Raw genomic sequence first — 6,094 nt, forward strand, 5'->3', positions numbered from 1 at the left:
CCCTTCTTGTCCCCCTCAGCAAGTGCACTTCCCCTACATCATTTATGGCTGTCCCTTTTCCTCTTCTTGGAGTCCTGCAGAGGAGGGAAAACCAGTCTCCAGACTGGAGGAGGGTACGTCCTGAACCCCGCATCCTGGCCCCGTGGGCGGGGGCAGGAATCAAGCCTAACCTTCTATTCCCTATCCCCTCCCCACCCCATAACAGGGACAGCCACCCGCAGATAGAGAGCAAGGCAGTGGGGTTGAGTCTAGGAGCTGAGAGGTAATTTGGGGGCCACAATAAGAGGGAAGAAGAACAAGAAAAGGAAAATGCACACGTTATGGTTCCTAAAGGGCCCCAGGAAAGGAAAAGAGCTGGGGACTGATGATGATAAGAGCTGTGTTCATTGAGCTTTTACAACTTACTGTTCTAAGCAGCTCACATACATTATCCTTTTAAATCTACACTACAAAGTTAGGATCTATTATCGCCATCTCAATAGCTAGAGAAACTGATGCTCAGAGAGGTTGAGTTACTTGTCCAAGGCAATTCAGACAGTTCAACGTCAGAGGTCAAGCTCCACATGCTCCAGAAAGGTGATGAGACTTGGTTAGGGGTGGGAAGTGGGAATAGAGTTGCATATGTGTGTGTGTGTGTGTCCATGTGTGGGGAGTCATACTGGGGTAGTGTCTGCTGTCTTCCCTCTTACTCCCAAAAGATGAGGCTGCTCTCAATATAATCCCATCCCTTTGCTCCTCCTCTACTCCAAAGTGGATCTGTCCCAGTCAGCACTCCTAATGGCAAACGTTGTTGGCCAGAGATTGGGAGACCCTGAGCAAAGGGGAAAATGAAGGCGAGGAGACAGAGGAGGAGGAAGAGCTAGAGGAAGAGACAGACACTAAGCAGAAAGCAGGTGTGTGTGAGGGAACATGAGTGACAGATGGGTGGGGGGATTAGCATGACCCACAGCTTGGACAGTTAGAGCCCAGCCCATCCACTGGATGGTGACAGAATGGATGGAAGGTGATAGAAGGAACTCCCGCTCCACTCCCCACCCCCACGGGGCTCCCTCTCCTCCCACCCTTCCCCCTTCACACCCCAGCTTCTCTTCCCCTCCCCCACTGTCTTCTACCGAACAATTCTAATTAGACTAAGTGACTAAGAGGTGGTTTCAGCCTGAACAGCCAATTAGGCTGGGGAGAAGGGAATGAAGCTCCCCCAAGTCTCCCATCCCTCCCCCTTCATCTGCCCTTTACTCAGACCAAGTATTCTGTGCCCCAAACTCCCGACTTGCTCAGATTCTCCTGATCCTGCTCCTCCCTCACTGGCCACTGGGCCCCAGTTACCTGTGTCCAGACAGCTGTCAGTCCATTGCTTAGTGCCCACCTTGAGGCCCTCCATTCTCAGGCACCGAGAGTCCATTCAAGTCTTCCTGGTAGGAGATGCAAGGAGAAAGAGGGGCCTCCTTGGAAGGCTATCTTCCTGAGTCTCTTTATTTATAATGTTGCTCCTCTCTCTCTCTTTCTTCTTCCTCTGGCACTTATTTCTAACATCCATGGACCAGGCCTACTGGTTGCCATGGAGACACAATGTGCAGCTGGATGGTAAGCGGGTGAGAGGAGCTGTGTGCACTCTGCAGCACGGGTGGCTGTGTGTGATACATATCCATGTGCGAGGAAGCTTTCCTCAAGGGCTCCCTGAAGTGAGACCCTGGCTGAGGGGGAGACTCCAGAGGGCCCCAATGACCTTCAGCCTCTGCAGGTCAGACACTATATGATGTTCAATCCAAGCCTTTGATCAAAAGATTCTGGAGGGGCCCCAAACTGCCCCACCTGTCCAAGGAGAGGATTGGGAACCCCAGAAAGGAACAGGAGTGGGCAGAGACCTTTCCTGTATAGAACAGCTGGAGAGAAGATTAAGCTGTGCAGATGGACAGGCTGCTAAGAGGCCAAAAGCACCCCACCCCAACACACTCTAGGGGATAGGGGTGGGGAGGTTGGCCAGCAAGCTGGAAATTCCCCTCCATTTACTTCACCCCATGTTTATCCAGAAGGTTCTAAGAAGTGAGAGACCTCAGTTCCTGCCCACAGAAAGCTTAGCATCTTAGATGAATCAGGCTAACTTCCTTATCATCTCCCATCTCGGGGTGTTGGCAGCTGCAATTTTCTGTACTGGAATACTCTGTTTTGAGCTCTGAAACGTAAGGTTCCCTTAGAGAAGCTTCCTGGGCCGCACAGAGTAAGGCAGCCCCCTCCTCTCCCCTACCTCGTTATCCTCCTTCATGTCCCACTGTTTCCTTCACAGCACTTTAACACAGTCTATAATTATCTCATTTGTTTGTTTATTGTCTGTCTTCTCCACTGGAATGGAAGTTCTAAGAGACAGTAGGGACCAGGCCTGTCTAAATGAGTGCAGCTGGCACAGAGCCTGCCCCACAGTAGGTGCTAAATATGTGTTAAATACAAGAGTGGACACATTATTTCATTGAAGTCCCCAAATAATCCTCTGTGATGGTAAGCATTATTAGCTCCATTTTACAGATGAAGAAGCCAAGACTCAGTCACGTGCCCAAGCTCATACCACAGGAAGTGCTACAGATAGATTTCTAATGTAGATCTGATTCCAGGCATGATGGAAGGACGTGGGGACTGAATTTCCTAACATACACTGTGTTGTGGTTCCTCTTTCCCACTATCTGTGGGTATATGCCTCCACCTCTACCCCAGGCATCTCCAGAAACCTGGGCAGAGAAGGCAAGAGGACAGTTTTAGAATCTGTAAAGAACACAAATCTGATCTCTCCTTTTAGAAGCTTAGAATCCCTGAATGACTCCCTTGCCCTCCTTAGGTTGACCAGCAGGCCCTGTCAGTTCTGGCCCCTGTCTTTTCCAATCTCTCTGGCCCTCCTGAACCACTTCATCTTCTCCTGCTGTACCTTCAGGCCCTTGCACACATGGCTCCATAGCCTGGGAGGCAGACCCCTTCCTCATGGGCTCTTCCCCATCTGCCCTTCAAAACTCAGCTCTGTCCCAACCTCTTCCACGAAGCCTGCTGCAAGGTGCTGGAAAAGGCACCTCCTTTGGCTCTCCAGCCTGAATTTATGGCTCAGGGCAGGGCTGAACATATGATGTGGTCATTGTTTACCTGTCTGCCTCTCCCAAAGAGACCTTGAAATGTCTGTAGCATGAATGAACCAACCAGCGACAGGATTCTAGCACCCAAGTCCCTTAACCCTGACATCATTTCCAGGGCTTGGCCTCAACAGAAGGAGCGCCTCACCCCTCACTGTCTGGCCAGCTCAGAGGCAGAGATGACATGGGGTCCTCTTGCTGACTCAGTGCCGCCTCTGATCAGGAAGTGAGGCCTCGAGGTTAGGTGCAGGTCTCCCTGGCCTAACTGGCAGAGGGAGGGTAGGAGATTCTGTAACTGGAGGAAGGTGGGATCACAGGGTTGCGCACTGAGCCAGGGAGCTGATCTCACCCTTGGTGGATTCAGAGGCTGCCAGAGGGACCTCTGCTCTTCCTTTCAGGGTGTCCACCCCCCACCCCACTGCCAGGCTTGCTTGAGCGCAACTGATCAGACCTGATCTTGGTGGTGTCTTCACTCTGCCCCCTCCCATTCTTCCCCTCATCTTCAGCACAGCAGATCCAACCACTTGTCTCCGACTGTAGCGAGGGAGGCGACACTAGCGAGGGGGCGTGGGGTGGGTCCAAGCCCTGAGAAGGCCGGAGTAAGGGAACGGATAAAGGAGCCCCCACGACCCGCGCCGTACCCGCGGTCGATCCGGGTTTACAAGGAGGCTCATCCAGGATTAGTCCCTGCGCTCGACTAATCCCAGCAGCTGAACCGACCCCGGGGTCCGGGAGTCAGGCCCACGCTGCGAGAGCTGGGGGTGGTGGGATGGGGAAGTGTGCAAACGGACTGAGCGGAAGCGCACGCGGGGGGAGGGGAGCCCCGGCAGGCGGGGCCACGAAACCGGCTGATCAGGTCTCTGTTCTTCGACTTCTTCCGAGCTGGTGTTTACCAGGGAGCCGAACGGAGGAGGCCTGGCCACTCGGCACGGAAGCGGGGCCAGGGGGGGAGGGGAGCGCATTCGGGGCCAGAGGCTGAGACCTTATCGGGTCCCCATACATAAGACTTCCAACCCTCGTTCCTGAGCATGCGACGGAGCGACAGACAGGTGTCCCCTGCCCCTTCTCTCATCCAGTTCTGTGATTCAAACTGCTAAATGAGGGGTAGCGGGAATGGATACGTGCCCTACGGAAGACGGCAGCATAGAGTAACCCTCCGCAGCGCGGCGCGCCCTCCAGCCTAAGGCCTAGCTTACACCTTAACTCCGGTGGGAATGGGTTGCTGGGAGCGGATCGAGCCCAGTGGATGGCTTTGGAGTACGAAGTAGATCTGCCATCAGTTTCCGTCCTCTTGTCCCCATCCCTGCGTGGCGCCGATTAATGCCATTATGGATCTCGATCCTTCTTCTCCCGTCCGCGCCCCCCGACCCTCTCCAAGGTCGCTACCCCAGATTTAGCCTCCACTTTCCCCGGGACGCCGACCCAAGGGGCTGGAAGAAGCCAAGTGGGGTCCGGTTTTCACACTTTTATTGTAAAGCTCGGGAATAATTACACGGGTCTTTCATTGACAGCTCAGCAAACAAACCGGAAACGAACCGAACCGGAGGGGTAGGGGCGGTGCCTGCGCATGCTCGCGGCGGGGGGCGGGGGGCGGTCAGAGAAAGAGAAAGACAAGAGAGACAGAAATCATTACAAATCAACGGGATTGTGCTCGCAGCGCCAGGGACAGGGGTGGAGTAGGGGCGGAGCGGGGGCCCTTCCCGGGAGGAGCGAGGCGGTGGGAAGTGGCACGAACCAAGAGAAACACGACCCCAGTGTGGGCACCCGACGCGCCCAAAACCCCCCTCCCTGATCCCCACCCCCCCCAACACACGAGAGAGACACGGCCCCCCTCCCCACTCAGATAACCCGAGGAGACACAGTCTCCCCCTCCCCACGGGCAGACACACTGCCCGGAAACCCCATGGGCGAGACACAGTCCCCCCTCCCAGAGAAGTCCCACGTGGAGACGCCCCCTAAGAGGCTTTCTCTTGGCCAACACAAGCCAACCCAACACCAGGAGACAGCCCCCGTCCAGGGAAGAAATGGCTCCAGAGGCTGGGCCCTCAGGAGATAGAGGTATCCCAGAGCCCCTAGGAGAAAAGACAACTTAGAGCTGCCCAGTCTCATCCCAAGTGCTGCAGGTCAGAGACACCCCGGAGGAGAGGTACGGGGAGGGCCAGAAACATCTCTTCCCAGACATGCTTCAGAGATAGCCCCCTTCCCTGGGAAGAGAGATGGCCCAAGACTGACATGCCTTAAATACTCCCAGGAACCCTGGGAGGAAAACAGGCTCCCCAGAGAGCCTGGGTAGGGGGGAGACATGCTCCCATGGTCACCGGAGGGAATACATATCCCTCTAGAGACTCCCAAGGGGAGAGATAGGGCCTAGGGAGCCCCCAGAGGTGAGGGATGCCCCAGAGAGTCTCCCCGGGGGAAGTGAGACACGCTTCAGGGACCCTAGGAGAGAAGTATGTCCCCATATACCCTCCCCCAACCAAGAGACATGCTCTGAAGTAGGGGGTGAGGACAGACTAGGTCCCCTCTAGGAAGACACTGACTGGGTCAGGCTGGGTTTGAGCGGGGTCTCCTCTGGCCAAATGTCGCCTATTTGTACATAAAACTGTACGCGACACAAGCCATTGGGGAAGGGCTTCACGGACCTAGGGCCAACTGGAGTGGTCCCCAGTGCTGTCACCCACCCCCTGCCCACCTTTGGTTTCACCTCTCCAGTGCCCAGGTGGTGACAGACTCAGTGCCCCGACCCCAACCAGGGGGCTAGGGGCTCTGCCTTCGCCTGTGGGAAGGGCTTCTCTGTGCTTCTCAGCCCTCCTGGCCACCTGGGCCACTCTCTTCCTTCTGGCTTCTCCATTGTGCAAAGTGCTCCTCTGCCCTTCCACTTAGTGCTCAGGGGCCTCCAAGACCAGGGCAGGGTGCCCAGGCCACCAGGGGCTTCCAAGGGGAGTCTGCCGACCCCAGGAATGCCTCCTGTCTGGACCACCCTC

Source organism: Bubalus kerabau, chromosome 1, assembly GCF_029407905.1.
Source record: "Bubalus kerabau isolate K-KA32 ecotype Philippines breed swamp buffalo chromosome 1, PCC_UOA_SB_1v2, whole genome shotgun sequence".
Taxonomy (NCBI): Eukaryota; Metazoa; Chordata; class Mammalia; order Artiodactyla; family Bovidae; genus Bubalus; species Bubalus kerabau.